We start from the raw sequence: 17,870 nt of genomic DNA on the forward strand, positions 1-17,870 counted from the left end.
GTGATCCAGCCTGCACTAAAGTTATATATGATCTTTATGCCCTCCCATCTTGAGTCAGAGCTCTGGAGGGTAGGGACTGGGTCACTTCTGTGCCCCTAGAACCTAGCAAAGACCTGGCCCAGAGCAGGCATCTGTAATATTTGTTGAAAAAGTGAGGATGAGAATGAAGCACAACATTAAGTCAGGAGGCCTTTAGGTATCTTTGGAATTAACTTGGGGAGCTAAAGATGCAAATCTACTGGCTGGGCCAATTATGGGGCCTGCCAAGCCCTTCTAAGGAGATCCCCTTGCCCACCCCATTAAGGGAGCTGTGGTGGTAGCAATGTTATGTACCACGTGACCCATCTGGAATCAGAGTTGACTGGACAAGAGGTGGTCGAGAGGATCCTACCCAAGCTCAGGAACAGAACTGGGAAACTGGGGGAGAATCAGGTAGGAGATGGCAAGAGAAAAAGACACCCAGGGAATGCAAAAATATATACTGTATACATACAGGGTAGGGCCAAAGGAGGCTTATAGTTATTCATATGGAAAACAATGCAGTAATTAATAAATCATAATACAAGAATAAATTCTGTTTCACATACTCACAACTGTAAACCTACTTTTGCACCACCCTGTATTTCCCCCGAATCACTGAGAGTAAGTTGCAGACATCCTGACCTTTCACCCCTAAGTACCTAGCATGTATTTCCTAAGAACAAGGAGATTCTCTTACATAACCACACACACTTAGCCAAATTCAGGGAATTTAACACTTATACAGTATATTATCTAACATGCCATCCATTTTCAAATTTCACCAGTTGGCCTAATGTCCTTTAAGGCAACTGAGGATCCAATCTGGGACGATGTACTGCGCTCACTTGTCAAACCTTTAGTCTCCTTTCATCTCAAACAGTACCTCAGCCAACTTTGGCTTTTCATGTAACTGATATTTCTGAAGTTTCCAGTTCAGTTATTTTGTAGACTGTACTTTGATTTGGATTTGTCTGAATGCGTTTTGGTGATTAGATTTGGGTTACACTTTCTTGGCAGCAATCCGAGGGAAGTGATGTTTCAGCTTCCTCGATGCTTCACTTCTGGGGAACTTGATGGCATCTTGTCCCATTATTGATGTTAATTGTGATCATTTGGTTGAGGTGATGTCTGCCAGAACTCTCAGCTTCAAAGGTACCATTTCTCTCTCATAATTAATAAGTAATCTGTGGGAGATACTTTGAACCTGTGTGAGTATCCTGTTCCCCCATGAACATTAACTCAGTGGTTTCAGCATCCACTGATGATTCTTACCTGAGTCATTATTTTGGTGGTTGCGAATGGTAATTTTCTAACACCATGGTTCCATTTAAATACCTGGCATTCTACTGTAAACAAGATCTTTCCTTTCAGCTCATTTTAAGAAATGTGTATCAGTATGGACTTGTAGGTTTCTTTTTAATTTAGTGTCTTATAATCCAGTAATATGATTTTTCATTTTGATGCTCAAATTTTTTCCAGATTTCGCTAATGGAAACCCCCTGCATGCTAACTTCTGTGTTTTTCAATGTGTCCCCATAATTTTTTGAGCACTTTCCTACTTCTTGGCACAAGATGTTCCACGTTCTCCTTACACTTTCCTTGCCCCAGCCTTAGAATCAGCTATCTTCCCGAGGAGTCTTGGTTCTTTTTAGCAGAGATTGGTATTTAGAAACCAGTGTCTGGGGGTTAGATGTGCTCACTGTTTCTGAGGTATCATTACTTATGGGTCTGTGTATATATATATGTATGTATGTATGTATTCATTCATCATTATCTATCTATCTATCTATCTATCTATCTATCTATCTATCTATATCTATCTATCATCATCTATCTATCATCTATCATCTATCTATCTATCATCTATCTATCATCTATCTATATCTATCTGTCTATCTATCTATCATCATAATCATCTATCTACCTACCTATCATCTATCTGTTCTAACACCACAGAATTCTTGCTGCAAATATGGAACAGAAATTCCATATTTGCATCTTTCTTTTTCTACAGTGAGAACACTGGTTTCCAATAACATCAAAATATTCTCATTTGCTTAATTGTACAAATAAACACAAAATAGTTTCAGAATTGCTACATCCATACACTACCAAGAAATTTATTAAGTAAAGTTGAAGATTTCTTTGCACATCTGTTTGTCTTTAAAACAGATACCACTGAGGGGATCTCATCAAAGAGCCATGTTCAAGATGTTGTCCTACTGAGGCCCAGGGTAAAGTCATATGCCAGAGGGTAAGGGGTAGGCATTCCCAGGGTCAGTCACTAGGAAGAAGGCGCACACTGGTAAGGCAGAAGGCAGGCCCGAGGCAGGGAGAGGATGGGAACCCTGCTTCTCTTGGCCCTGTTCTCTAGGCCTGGCCTTTGAGGCAGCAATGGCCTGGGCACCTAAGAGCTGGGGAAAGATGGTGCTCCCACATGGAAGCAGGAGTGCTAGGAGTGGTGGGCCTGTGGGCTCAGGCCTCTTGGAACCAGATCACCCAGCTGCACGCTCTCTAAGGCTTGATTTCCCTTTCGTTGTCTCAAGCCACAGAAAGCCTTAGCTCAGCCTCTATGGTCACGGAGCCCACACATGGGCTGGAGTGCCATAGGGGAGAGGAGGTTCCTGAAGCCTCTGCGGTGGTGGCAGTGGGTCCTAGTGAGAGACACCTCAGGGAAGGTGATCTCCAGGAACCATAGTCAGAGTGGACAAGGCCAGAGATTTCCCCTCCACTGCCGCCCGCCCAGGAGCTGGACTGGATTCTACTAGGGGTGATGGGAGTTTCCTAATGTCCTTTCATTGTTTAAATGAGGAGGCTGACAAAGGACTTGGTCCCAAGGTCACCAGTGACTTTGTGGCAGAACTTGGGTTTCTGTAATGTTGCAGTAGCACAGGCCCATCACGGTCATGCATGAATAGCAAACCCATTAATGATGACGGTGTCTGTTGTTCTACAATGAAAGGCACTAATTATGATAGACTCTTAGATTCTATGTGTAGAGGACTGATTCTGTCATACACTTTGTTCAATGTAATGATAACTCTGTTCACAGAAAGCTGACGATGGTTGTCTGGCTTACATGCCCCTCTGACAGACCCCTCCCTCCACTCTTGGAGAGATGGTTACACAATTCTTTTATTGAACCAGAACCTTCTCCTCCTGTACCTCCACCCACTGGTCTTTCCCCCTGGGCTCCCCAGAACAATCTCAAGCTCTCTTGTTTAGTCTGCACACCCTTCTTCAGGAGGGGGAGGGGAAGAGCCACACTTAAGGTACACACCACCTCCTCCCACATGTCATCCTGGTCCTTTAACCTGCTCGAGTTTAACATTGATCTGTGGGCCTAGGATCGAGCTCAACCTGGTAAAAGTGAGTCCACCTACATGTCCTTACCTTCCACTGGTGACTCAGATATTCCTTAGGGTTGACTAAGGCCCCATCAGGTAAGTTTCATCCAATTGCTTCCAGCTCTGTCTTCTCCCTTCTGCAGCTGACATTCCAGCCTGGTTACCTCTCCCTTGTTAGTAAACACCCTCCCCACCCCAATCCCCATCTTGGTCTGCTCTGATCTCTTTGAATCCTGAAACCCTAATTCTTAATGTGGTCTCTAGTCTCCCACCAAGCTTAAGCACAGCCTTGGCTGCAGAACTGGGAGGACAGTGGAAAACCAAGGGCTTGCGGAGATTTCAGAGAAGTCAGTGGTCCCAAGGGCAGGCAGAGAGGCTTCTACACCATCTCCCCAGGACACAGGCTCTGATCCAGGAACAAGCACAGCAATCTCCTGGTAGTGAACGTCACCCTCACACAGGTCTGTGCACACTGGACACAGATCAGAATGGCAGGGGTTGGAGGTGGTTTTAGGAGTGATGAGGTTCAGGTTCAGGCTGGGGGATGGAGAATTTGAATATTCAAAAGACCCTTGCACTGAATCTCAAAGCAAACTGTAAGAGCCACGCCTCTTCTTATCTTAGCCATCCTGGCCAGGCTTGAGACGAGAGTTCAGAGAGATGTGCCGGGCCATGCAACGGGAGGGCTGGGAGCACGGCCACCACCTGAGCACTTACTTGGAGTCACTGTCGTGCACCAAAGCGCCACTAGAGGACACCAAAGAACTGTGCAGAGTCGTGCCCAGTGGCTCTGGATCCTCCTCCACTGGGGACACAGAGCTGCTTCTGTGGGGTGGGGCTGTAAGTGATGAAGCCCTCAGCACCCACTGGCCTTAACAAGGCCAGATTACCAGGCACCATGGCGGACCCCACCCCCCTTCCAGGACAGTGTGGATGGGGATGGGGATAGGGATTGGGGGCTACTATGGAGGGGCTGGAGGGCCCAGGCTGTACCTGCCTACCCCATTCACCCCGCTCCTACTGTGGGCCAGCCACGCAGCGCAGGGCCAGTGAGCACAGGGCACTGACCCCTACAGATGCCAAGCTGGGCCCTCACATCAGGGTCTGAGCCACGACTCAGGCCACTTCCCTGCACAGCTGTGGACTACAGCTTCTCCACTGGCCTAAGAATGTCTCCCTGGCCCTGGATACTGGCTACAAGAACTTTCAACTTGTTTTTTTCTCTTCTTTAGTTTTCTTCCTTCTTTGCTGCTCACTTGGGTAATTACCTAAGTAATCATTCACTCACTCATTCATTCACTCACTCATTCATTTAATACATAACTATCAGGCACTACCATTTGCCAGGTATCATTCTAGGCATGGGGAATGCAGCAATGACCAGGCCTGACAAGAGCCCTGTCCTCATGGGTCTTCCATTCTAGTAAGGTCAGGATGATTCCATGAGAGGCAGCCTCAGAGGGCGAGTGGGTGGACCTCACCAGTAAGAGCCGCCTCAAGAACAGCAAGAGCCACTTGTCATGCGTGACAACATCTAGTTGCTAAGCTGTGAGAGCTCTATACACACTATCTTGTCAGAGCCTCATAAGAATTCAACAAGGTGTTGTACTCATTTACAGACGAGGGAACTGAGGCATGGAGAGGTTAAGTAACTTGCCCAGAATCTCCAGCCAGAAAGTGTCAGAGGGGAAATTCAAACCCAGGTCTGTCTGACTCCCAAACCAGTGTTCTTTCTTCCCTCGCATGTGCTCTTCCCAGCCTCCCCTGTCTTTCTTAAAGCGTCCTGTAAAATTCCAGGGACAGTGGGTACAGACCTGCTCTATAAACTGCGAGGTGCTGCTGGTGGGAGAAATGACTTAATTGCTGAACACTCAATAGAGGCCTCCCCGGAAGCCCCTGGAGCGCTGTGAAGGCTGTGCTTTGGTGCTGCAAGCTGAATGCGAGCCCGTAAAGCTCTCTTCCTGCCCGACAGGGCACAGTGTCCAGCAGCGAGGCCACGCCTGTCTGTGATGGCCGGAGGCTGCAAAGTGCTCACACCTGACTCCAGGTCCAGCCGCTGCTCAGCGGGAGGCATGCAGAAGCTGCAGGGGGAAAGTCTCCCCATCTGTGCACTGAAAGGAGAGCAGCTGGCCTGAGAGTCTCTCTGCATAATGCAATTATTCACAATGTAGGTCAGCGGCCCCTGCAAACATCCTGCTTTGTCAGGCTGCATAAATGGATGGGCCAGGAGGGCGTCTAGGTATGAGTTGAGGCATTGAGTCCTGAAAGGTCAGAGGCCTTGGTCCTGCTATGGACTTGCTGGGTGACCTTGGGCACGTCCCATCTTTTTAAGACTCCAGTTACTCATTTGCAGAGTAAGCCCATGGGTTAATTTACAGTATAATTAATGTGAGCCTGAATAATGGAGAGATGACTGTATTGTTTTACACTGACCGATTTGGGAAAAACCCAATATTTCTCATGTGCCTACTGTGCGCTGTGCACTGTGCTCCATGCTGGGGTCCAGGTGTATAGGCGGGTAGGACGCTTGCCTTCCCGGGGCGTGCATTCTAGCGGAGGGCACAGAAGACTGACAAACGGCACGGTACAGCTAAGAGTATGGCGTGTTCCTGAAAAGAGGTACAGGGCACTTTGAGGGGTGCTAGCAGGGGGACCTCTTGCAGATCAGAGTCTGGGAAGGTTCTTATGCAGTGGTGACATTTAGTCTGAGGTCTGAATGATGAGAAACCAGCCATGTGAGAATCTAGGGGGAGACCACTCCTAGGAGAGGGAACAGCAGGTGGGAAGGACCTGAAATGGCAAAGACGTTGGCATATTTTAGGAACCAAAAGGAGGCCAGTGTGGCTGGAGTGTAATAAGTGGGGCCAGCACACAAACCACCTAGGGAGCTTGTTAACAGGCGGATCAGGCCAGCAGGTCTGGCTGCTGCAGTTCCCACATGCTCCCAACATGCTCCCAGGTGACACAATGCTGCTGGGCCAGGGACTGCCCTTTGGGCAGCAAGGCCTTAGAGGATCTTAAACAACAGGGTGACATTTGGTCCTCACATAGCAGATCTTTGGTTAAGAGTGAAGGTTCCTTTGTCACTCGCACACCTCTGACACAGAGTGACAGCTTAGCACAAGGTTAGACCTGACACTGCTTGTCTGTGTGTTTCGACCCTAGACCAGATCCCGCAATACAGTGCTTCTGTGTGTCCTGTGTGGGGCCAGGCAGGGAGGGCAAGGAGTCTGGGTGGAGGGCATGAAGGGTGCCCCAGGCTTCCCCTGTGGCCGTGGGTCTCTTGGTCTTTCATGCTGTCACTGCGTGGGTGGCTCAGGCTCTCAAACCCCACCTGGACAGTGCCTCTTTGAAGGCGGGAGTGCCTTTCACCTTCTGACCAGTTCCCAGAAGCTGCTCTCAGGACTTGCTCCCTGGTACATTCCTGCTTTTTAAAAAATTTCAAATTTAACTTTTGAAATAGATGGTAAAATTAGTAGGTGAGTATGTGTATATAGATGTGATGGTCAGGGAGGGGAGGGTGTCTAACCTTTGGGCTGCATGTCAGAGTCTAGAGATGCTTTCCTTTTCCTGGGAAGGCAGGTGAGTCACAGCCTCTTTGGGGGGAGACTGGAGGGGGGTGTCCCATCAAGAAAGCCTGGGCAGGGAGGGAAAAGGGCACTTGGTTCAGATCCCAAGTCCAGCTGTATGACTTTGAACACATCTCTAAGCCTTTCTGAGCCATGATTTCCTCATCTGCAACCTCCCAGCGTTGGCAAGACAATCAAAGGAGGTAACCAGGGTGTTTAGCAGGCTTCAGACAGTGGAAAGCCCGCTCCTTGTGTGTAACCTGTCATCATTATCTCCCTCTGCAGAGTCACAGAGCGCTGGAGCCTGGAGGAATCTTCCAGATCCCTCCGGGGCTGGGCTGCTTATCTCAACAGCAGCAGCCCCACATCTCTAAGGCAGCAAAGCTAGAAGCTGTCGTTTCAAGGTAAGAATCTTTTTTTTTTAGAATGTTTGATTATGAGTTTGAGCGAATGTTTTCAGAATCCCAGGTCTGGAAGAGACCTGTGAGATCATCCACCAGGGTTTCTCAATGGGGGCACTTCCAGCAGTTTTCTTTGGAGGGGGCAAGGTTTTCTGTTGTGAAGAACTTGCCTATCCAGTGCAGGGCACTCAGAATCCCTGGCACTTGGGCACTAAATGCCAGGAATGTCCTCTGATCACTGTGACAGTTCATATCTCCCTCCCCTGATTCCCCATTTCCAAACACTGAGACGATTATGCACTAGTCCAATTCCTCTTTTTACAGGTGGAGAAACAGGCCCAGAAAAGGACTCTAGCAAGAGGGTGACAGAGTGGAGACTAGATGTAGGTGTCCTGACTTGTTCCATGCCCTGTGCCCTGCACTATGCTGCTGGTTGGCACAAGAGGGGCCAGCCTTGTGGGCTGCTCGCCAACCAACATTTATCAGGACTTATGCTGGGCACTGCCACATCAGCCCCCTGGAGCTGGAGGACGGTGCCCTCTGACTTCTGGACTTACCAGTCTGCTGGTGCTGTGCACCTTGCTTAGGTGCTCCTGGGGCGGCTTCCAGAGTAGCAGTATGGGGCCCAAAGCTGCTCGCCTGATGTCTGCTTTACGGAGGAGACATGAGGTGGGAGAGGTGGCTGGGCCCTGGCTGAGAAGGGCAAGGAACCCGTGCTCAGCATTAGAACCAGTGGGCCAGCAGATCCCTGCCTGGTCCTGTTCAGAGAGGCATCCTAAATTTGACCTTGGAATCTTGCAGGAATTTCTGTGGCTGTATAAGGGTCAGAGCTGGGGTGGGGATTCCCTTGGGAAGTTAAGGGCTGTCAAGTGCAGTAATAGGTCCTAACATTCCTAGCACTTTGCAGCTCATAAATCCTCATACTAGGATCTCTCTTTGATTTTGACCTCAGGGCAGACTGGTGAAGGAGCCAGAGATTTTATACCCATGTTACATGTGAGGAAACAGGCTCAGAGAGGACAAGAGACTTGCTTAAGGTGACACAGCAAGTCAGAGGCAAAGCCAAGTCAGACCTCTTTCCTGCAAAGCAGGTAGGGGTGCATCTCAATTTTGTCATTCCCTTCCCTGTGACCTGCTCTGTTCCCCTGCCTGTGGAGGTGGGCCTTCAGGGGTGCCCCTGTTCTCCTTGGGCCTGTGTCAGGAGCCTCTGGGGTGAGCCTCTGGGGCAAACCTGGAGCAGGAAGAGCTCACAAGTATCGCAGCTGAATCCAAAGCCAGGAGAGGCTGGGTCATGGGGGACTTCCACGAGGCACACTGTGAATGGGGCAATGGCACCACTGCTTCCTGGGTGTTTTGGTCAGTACTTAAAACTCAGGTGGTTTCGCCTGAACACCCAGATTTCTGGCTCCTTTTGGAAATGAGACACTGGGCCTGCTCATGAGCTGGGCGGTCTGCCACTGTCCCGATTCTGGGCTGCCGGTCCAGCACGTCTCCAGTCCTTGTTCCAGAGTCAAGTGAATGCCTGGAAAAGCTTTTAATTTTAAGGACATTTTTGAAGTAAGCGTGACAGCTGTTCTTGTTAAGCTGGTAAAGGACTGGGGAGAGACTAAGTGGTGACTGAGAGCAGCTAATGTGCGTGAGGAAGGCGCCCCGTTGCACTCTGTGTTGGAGGAGATGCAGTTCGATGAGAGTCCCCCCAGGGAGAGCCACAACTTTGGAGGAAAGTGATCATTCTGGAGGGCATTGCCATGGGCACCCAGTGTTCCGAGGGGGCCCAAACCTCTGTGGGAACCAGGAAAGGGAGGCAGGAAAAGAGCATCAAGAGGAGAGAGAAAAGAGGGGCAAGGAGAAGGAGGGAAGCTGGCTGGGCCACGTGGTCCTTCCCCTCAGACTCTGTGCCTTCTAAAATTCTACTAAAATTCAGGAAATGCTGGATAGCAAGAGGGGATGCTTGCTGGCGAACCCGGCCGAGGGCTTGAGACTTGCCCTGGGTGATGTGGGTGGAAGAGAAAAGTGTCTGTGAACCAGGAACTGGCTATGGGAAAGGCTGGGGAAGGCAAATTCTCCAGCAGGCTCAGGATGTTCTGGGCCTCCCCACCTCGGGTGTGAGGCAATTCTTTCTGGATCTCAAGACCCAAAGAGACCCCAGATGACATTGGGATGCACAGAAATACAGGTTAACTTTTCACATGGTCACCTGACTTTTGCAGAAGCAGCATTATTGAGTGGAAAGGTTTGGTGGTCAATCTCGAGCAAGCAAGCCCTTTCCCTTCTGCCAACATTCAGTGAATCCATGGGTGGTGCCAGGTGGAAGCACGTGTCTCCCAGGCTCTGCTCCTGGAGTCTGGTTTTCACCAGGACCAGGATGCCTGGATTCCTCAAGCCCCAACCTGGCTGGGCAGAAATCTGCAGGCCCGTGTTTCCCAGGGCGCACGTGGTAACTACTGACTGTGGCTAGGCCACCTCCACCCCGAGAGCAGAACCACACTTTCTTCCTGCAGACCTGGACAGGCCTGACCCCACACAGCTTGGTGTGTGGGCTGCAGGCAGAGGCAGGGGGTCCCATGCAGGGCCTGGGGGGTAGGAGGCGGCTCTGGGGCGCTCACCCAGGTGGGCAGGGGATAAACAGAACAATGAAAGGAGAGCAAAGGGAGACACAAGGGAATGAAGAGAAGGGAAACTTGTGTCCTACAGATGCCAATACAATACAGTAAGATTCTGAGATGTTGTTAGAGATGTTGTTAATTAAGCCCTGACAATGAACAAAAACCAGAGCATAATGAAGGAACAGTCATTTGGTCGCTCTCCAACTGGACCCCACATACTACAATCCGCCCTCGACTCCCATCGCCAACCTCATCCGTGGCCAGGCCCCACATCGTCCACTCCCGGTCCTTTGCTGTGCTGTGTCCTGGTCCTGGGATGGCCCCTCTTACACCACTGTGTACACTGCACCCATTCTTCCATCTCTGAAATCTCCCCAGGTCCTCCAACCCTGCCCCCTGTGGCCCCCGGGCTTCCTGCCTCTCTCTGGGGAGGGCCACTGCCTCCTGCTGGAGATCTCCGTGTTCAGCATTTGCCCCTCCCCTCTCAGCAACCCCACCATCCCTTCCACCAATTGTACTTCCTCTGTCTCCTGCCCCCACCCACGTTTACTGACCGCTCCCCGTGTACCAGATTCTGGGCTAAGAGCATCATACACACTGTCCCATTTCATCCAAGTAATCGCCACAGGAGTGAGCTCTGATACAGACCTGGAGTCGAACCCATGTCTGCCTAACTCCCCAAACCTTGGCTTTACACACAAATCCAGAACTACCCAGCCTTGGACCCCCCAGCCTAGACCCCAAGGCAGCTGAGCTGGCCCTTCTCAGCCCTGGCCTGGCTTTGCCCACAGTGTGTCTCTCAACCCCTCACAGGGTCTGCTGCTCACTCAGTGACGGCCTGGCGGGTGGTTCTCGGCGACTCCCTGCTGTCAAGACTAAGCCCAGTTTGGTGTGAAATGGAAGGTGACAGGAATAGGGTGCGAAGATGCTCTAAGTTAGGAAGCTGGAGCCTGTGGGATCCTGGACAGAGCTACTACAGTCCACCACTGCTGTGTACGTGCGCTCAGTCTAAAGGTTTTCAATGTCATTAGAGCTGCCTGACAACCCTGGGTAAAGTGGAGTAGGGCCATCGGTCTCGTTCCCATTTCGCATAGAGGACACTGAGCCCAGGAATAGGCTGTAACTCGCCCAAGGTCACAGCAAGAAACCTGAGGACCTGGCACTTGAGCCCAGTGTCCTGACTCCCTGCCCAGGGCCCTTTCTGTTGTTCACACTCCTCCCTGAAACTCTGGCTAATTCTGGGAGTCCCAGCTCAGCAAGGAGAAAGGAAGCTGGCTGCCAGGACGAGCCTCAAGTGTTCCCTCTCGTGTTCCCTGCTGCGGCTCAGACGTTAGCCTGCCCTTGGCTGAAAGGCGGCAGGGCGACCCCGCAGTGCCCCGGTGTAATGGACAGCCACTTACCTTGCCTCCGGACCGGGCTCTGACCCAGGCCCGTCACATGCTCATTGTCACCCCAGGTTCTCCTCTGAGAAGTGCTGGAGTCACCTGCTCTGAGGGTTGTTCTGAGCGTCGAGCGAGAGCCGGGAAGACAAAAGACTGCCCTGCCCAGACACACACGCCCCGGCAGCGCGGAGAACAAAGCATCCAGTCCGTCCGCCTGCTATCGTGCAGGGACGCACGGGGTTGGGAGTCCCCAAGGTGCAGCGCTGCAAAGACTGTTCCAAAATAGGGCGTTGCAAGCGGTGCCGCTGCCGCTGCCGGCTGGGCCCTGGGCAGCCCCGGCCCCCGGGCGTGCCTGCCCCCTTCGCTGCGCAGGCTCGTCTCTGGCCAGTCTCCTTGTGCCCTGCCAGAGCTTTCTCCTCTGCACCAAGGAGGCAGTTTCCAGCGGGAGCGCGATGCTCCAACTCATTGTAACTTCAAAGCTGTTCTCAACTCCTCCCACACACAGCCATCAACAAATAAATAATATAAATATAAACATAAATATAAATATATATAATGTTTTCTGAGGTCACACTATTCAATTACTCTATTTTGTGCAATCACAGAACTTTGGGGCTTGAAGAGAGTCACTCAAGTGTCTTCTTTCACTTCCCTTCTTTAGTGTGCAGTCCCTGTCAAGGGTTCGTCCAGGCTTTCTTTGCACACCTCTGGTGATGAGACACTCACTACCTCTTAAGGAAGCCCAGTTCATTTTGGGGTAGGTCAGACTACAATGTGAACATTTTTCCTCATTCTAAGCTGAAATCTGTATCACCAGAACTTTCCCCACTGGTCCTGGCTTTTTGTCTTCCGGGGCTTGCAGGTCGTGCCTTCTCCCTCGGCCCCAGGACAGCCTGTCTGAGGCTTAGAGACAGTGATAGTGCCCCTTTGAGCCCTCCCTTTGCTGGGTTGACACCAATCCTTCCTACATGGCACAGTTTCTTATTCTTTCCCCATCCTGGCCACACTTCCTCTTGTCACTATCTCCACAGGATCTGGGGCCCATATGAAAATATAAGGAGATCTGAGTAGGGCAAGAGGGGTGTCCCCACCCTGTGCCTAGAGCCCTATGCACCTGGGGCTGTCCCCTGAGCTTTCACTGGTTAGTTGGCAGCCAAATTACACCATGGAACTTGGCAGTCCACATTTTCATTGTCCACGTTTAAGGGACTACTGGTGCTTGGGACACACACACACACACACATGCCCACGGGCGTCTGGTGTTCCGTAGGGACCTAAGGAACCACATATCCTATGATGCAGAACCCCTGACAGTCCTCTCTGCTGCCCAGGAGAAATGCACTGGTGGCTCTGTCATCCCTCACGACACTTCAGGGTCTCCTTTTCCATTCAGGTTGTGCCACCAAGTATGCAATTCCAAAAATAGGCTACCAAAGGCTACTGGTAAGTGGCCTTAATGATCCTACCAAAAAAATTAAAAAGACCCAAATTAGAGGGGGGCAGTGGCCAATCCAGAGATAAGACAGGGATAAGAACAGGAATGCAGATTTAAAGACAATTGAAGTTGTATGTTTTTCCTATGAACCAAAGATGTGAGATGGCTTTGGCACAGCAAAAAGTAAGCATATAATCACCTCTAACATTAACTTAGCATTTTCCACATACGTAATCATGTGTGCCCCCGCAACAATCCCATGCAAGGTAGTACAGAAGTATCAGCCCTGTTTTACAGATGAGGAAACTGAAGCACAGAGAGGTCTGGTGGGCTGACCAAAGGGAATGAAGGAGTGGCAGAGGCTGGCACTCCTCTGTCATCCCATCTGCTCACCCACAGTTCTCAGCTTCTTTTCAGTTAGGGGGTCACATGACTAATTCTGGCCGATGGGCTATGGGAGGAAGTGACATTTGACCCTTGTGGGCTGAAGCCTAGAAAAGCTGTCACGAGATCTGTGTGTGCTGCTTCATGTTTGGGCCCAGATCACTAAGCTGACTCAAGGAAGATGGTTCCCCTGGAGGCCACCTAGATTTATAAGCAAACTTTGAAAGAGAAATAGACCTTTGATGCATTTTGCTGCTGAGATTTTGGGGTTCTTTATTACCGCAGCTTGGCCCAGCCTATCCTAATATAGGAGGGCAATTACATTTGTTTCAATGCTAAGGACTTTGCACATGTCACCTCATGCAACTCTTGAAGCTGTGAGAACAGGATTATTCCTTCTCTTTACTGTATGGGAAAATGAAGACAGAGAAGTGAAGCCACTTGCTCAGGGTCACAGAGCCACTAAAGGTGTGGACCTAGGACCCGACTCTGGGTCTGTCTGATTGGAAAGCCTTGAAGAACTCTGGCGATTTGCAGAGACAGATGGCTATTGTGTTCCAACACCCTGTTGGGCTAAACGCTTCCTCTGAAGATGGAAGATTGCAGATTGCTTTTCTCATTCAGATTTTATGCCTGAGAAAAATCCTTGTGCTCTGATTTATTATAGCAACACTGATTTTCCAATTTTAAGACAACAATGCATCTTGAAAAAAATGGAAAGAAAACATTGAAACATTTGGAATTTTGGTTCAGATCCTTATTTCGTTTTGCTTGAACTGTTCAGGGCCTGCCTCATTTCTCTGCCTGCCTCTGGTCTCCCCCATTTGGATAGCCTGCCAGAGCCGCCTTTCTAAAACAGAGTCTAAGCACGCTCCCTCCTGCTCAAAGCCCACCAAGGCTCCTCATCAGCCTCCAGCAGCACTTCCTCAGAGTCGTCAGGATATGTCAATGTAAACATGCATCATGAGAAAGGGTTCCATGGCCAAAGAAGTTTGGGAAATGCTAATTAAAATTTTTAGTTAAAATATTAAATTGCAGGACTTTTCAGAGCCTTTAACTTGCTAAAGCCCAAGAGGCAGATGTATAGTTTCTGGGACTTCTTAAACTTTTGGAACATGAAATCTCCCCATTCCCTTTTATTTTGGGACAGCTAATGGGATTAATATTCTATATCATATACTTTAGGAGGATGTTGGCTTTTAGGATAAAGTCTGAAATTCTCAGTTTAAGCCCTCCCTGGATGTGGTCCCAGGCCACCTTCCAGGCTCATATCACAAAGCCCTATCTCTGTCTACCCAAGGGTTCAATTCCCTCCCCCTCCCATCTTCCTGTTCCTCAAGTCACTCAGTCCTGGGTTGTGGGGTTCTCTGAGCTGTAGCCTGGAGAGAAAACAGGGTTGAGGAACAATATCAGAAACTTCACACAATGCGCCTCTATTTGGGAGAATGTTAAAAACACTCTATTAGTGGCGTGGCTGAGATGAAAATGGGAATGAGGATTGCATGACTAATTGAAAGCCATGTGCTTACCGAGGCTCAAAGAATCCCTTTTAGAAACGGAAACTGGGCATGCATATGCCAATGAACAAGGCAGAATGGGTGCACATTGGAAACAAAAAGCACCAAGATATGCTGGGCAGAACCAAAGATATCAACGTAATTAATAAAGTAATTAACATGCACAGGAAACTCAAAAGCTGCCAGGAGGCTGATAAGAGAGGGTTATTTAAAAAAAAAAAAAAAATTAGCAGTGTAGCAGGGAAGTGAAATGAAATTTTGCATTTCTTTTTTTTCACAGACCCCAAAATATTCTATGAGTAATAAATAGGCCTTGACTTACTGCAAAAATACCAGTGAGGCTGGGGCCCAGAACTTGCTGTCGACCTTCTCCCTGGCAAAATAATCGGCTCAAGCAATCAGCCAGCCCACCAAGCGCTGAGACTGTGGGGAGGTGCTTAGGCCAGGACAGGGGGCCCATACCAGGCGGTGTGGTCTAAGGCAAGTTTGCTAAAGATGCCAGCCTTGGGGTCAGGTTGCCTGAGTTCTAGTCTCAACTCTGTCACTCACAAATGATGGGACCTGCTGCAACTATTTAACCTCATTGTTGCCATCTGTAAAAGGGACCTAGACATAGCACCTCTTCATAGTTTTGAGGATTGAATGTGTAAAAGCCCCTAGACCAGGACCTGGCTGTTACTACTATTATTCCCCCATGGCAATCCACCCCAGAAAAAGCTCCCCAATAACATATAAGTTCAGAGAAAATTTCAAAGTCTTCGTGAAGAAAGGCAGACCAAACTCTGTCCCCTCGTGTCGTTTCTCTGTGCGTGGCTCCTGAGGCATTTTGAGGAAGGGCAGGAAGGTGGAACAGACATTTGAGGAAGGTGAAAGATGGCAGCTCATCAACTGTCTTGGGCTCTGGGATTTGGGGCTCTGGGATTTTGGTTGAGTCTGTGCCTCAGTTTCCCCATCAGAGAAATGAGGGGTTTATTTGGGTGATTTCTTAATTCACCCCAAGCTCTGAAATTCTGAGTCAACCTTGAGTTACACAGACAAATGACTGTTAAGAGAGTAAAAATGACCCTCCTTGGAGGCTCCTTCTCTTCCTCCCCCTCCTTGGCTCTCAGGGTGGAAGCTGCAGAGTAATGGGGCTACCATGCCTCCCTCATCAACACATCCACTTGCTGTGAGCCCTGGGCCTTAGGCCTCTGCCTATCTCACTAACAGGACATCATGGTCCTGTCCCTGGGCTCAGGCTACCAGTGTGGTCCAGGGCCCATCCCTTGACTCCCTGCACCTCCAGGTGCTTACCTGCAAAATGAGAACAGGACTCACTGCTCATGGTAACTGTGAGGATTAAATAAGTGGAGTCGGTGGAAGTGCCCTGGAAGATGTAGATCTACCCCACACGCAGCACTGCTCCTCAAGACCTCCCTGGGGGGCTGGAAGGTACTTTTGTTAATTTCCTTAAGGAGTCAGGAAGTTCTGAGCCGGGGAGTGGGAACAGAAGCCATCATTAGGAAGTCCTGTGTATCAGGTTTAGTGCTAGGTACTTGAACATGTTATCCCAGTTATTGCTCATGGTAAGCCTGTGAGGCAGGAATGGATTTTTCCTTATGGGCACTGGGGCTCAGAGAGGGTGAGTCACTCACCCAAGGTCACACAGCTAGGAAGTGGCAGAACATGGATCAAAACCTTAGATCGCAGTGTTTATGGCCACCCATCATTCTTCCAAAGCTCACAGTGCCGGAGCCTGGTTGGTGAATGCATTCCATTTCCTTGGCATGGGAATGCATTTCCAGAAGCCTGCCATATATTTTTAATAATTGGTACGAACATGCAGTCTCTCGTCAGCTGGCTTCTTGTCTGCTGTAAGACGCAGATAAGAAAGAAAGAGATGAGCGGACACAGGAAAATCCTCCATACCCGTTGGCAGAACTCACTCCAGCCTGGAGTTACCCTTCTCGATTTAATTCTCTGAGCCTTCTGTGTCTGACTCATGTAAATGACTTCTTGGGTGAAATATTAAAACACATGGGTGGATGTTCACAGTCTCGCTCTGGCAGCTCTGGTGATAATAGCTCAGAGGAGGGGGTCTGCAGCTTGTGTCTGGGAGTCGGATTCGATTCCTTTGAGATTCCTGAGCCAGGACCATGATTGTCTGGTCTCAGGGGGCCCAGTGACAAGGAGTCAGATACAGGAACACAGCAAGATGAGGGACAAGATGAGACGGCTCAGAAGCAGGGCGGCCAAGGGCCAGATAATAAATGATGCTTCCTATAATAGCTAACATTCATTGAGCACCCTTGACACACTAGGCACAGGCACGATCCCTTCTAATCCTTCCCAAAGCCCTAGGAGGTGGGTATTATTAATGTCCAGACCCATATTATGGATAAAGAAACTGTGGCCCTCAGAAGCGAAGTCACTCACTGTATTAGTTTCCTAGGGTTGCTATAACAAATTTCTTCAAACTGAATGTGTGGAAAAATCATCAAAATGTAAAGGCTGTCTTTGCTCAAGAACTGGAATGGCTTTACCAAGACACATAGTGGTCAGAAGATGCCAGGATTGCAGACAGCTCCATGGACTTGAGAATTTCTAGTAAACAGCCCATCCCCTGGAGAGCACCAGACAGGCAGAGACCAGAGTTTCTCACCTCAGGGCCTCAGGGCTGTCTCCTGGTGCCCATGGTGCTGCTTTGTCTTTTGTTTTGTGTCCTGAGGGGCCTCTGGAGCCCAAGTGAGTCTGGAAGGGACAAGGGACGCCAACAAGGAACATGATATAAAACTCAATCACTTGCATACCTAAGATGCCTCTAACACGAGATGCTCCGGAAGCACAGCTGTGGCTGGTGGAGCCCTTCTGTCCACACATGGTCCACAATGCTGACTACAGCCTGGGCTGAGCCAGGACCTGTGCCAGAAGGCCGATGTCTGTGGACATCCTTAAAATGTCTCTCTGGCATAGCATTCCAATTAAATCGCACCTAGCATTCTCATTTTAATAACTTAATCTGGAATTTACATCTTGCTGCCTCTCCCAAAGGGCCTGAGGCAGCACACAGTAAAAGCCCAAACACACAGGACGGTTAGAAAAATAAACACAAATGATCAGTAGAAGAGATAATCCTTAGGAACCTGAGATAAGATGGTCATTGCCCAGAGTGTTGAATTTGGCTCCAACTTTCTGGCAGCCAAGGTTAAAAAGAAAAGAGTGGCTTATT

At 49.5% G+C, this 17,870-nt stretch overlaps 1 protein-coding gene across 1 annotated transcript in view; it reads right to left on the bottom strand.

The window, feature by feature from the left end:
* GABBR2 (gamma-aminobutyric acid type B receptor subunit 2) overlaps positions 1–17,870 on the bottom strand; it is a 298,825-nt gene that overhangs the window by 16,044 nt on the left and 264,911 nt on the right. The window lies entirely within an intron of this gene.

The sequence above is a fragment of the Miniopterus natalensis genome, chromosome 12 (assembly GCF_054644295.1).
Source record: "Miniopterus natalensis isolate mMinNat1 chromosome 12, mMinNat1.hap1, whole genome shotgun sequence".
NCBI classification, from domain to species: domain Eukaryota; kingdom Metazoa; phylum Chordata; class Mammalia; order Chiroptera; family Miniopteridae; genus Miniopterus; species Miniopterus natalensis.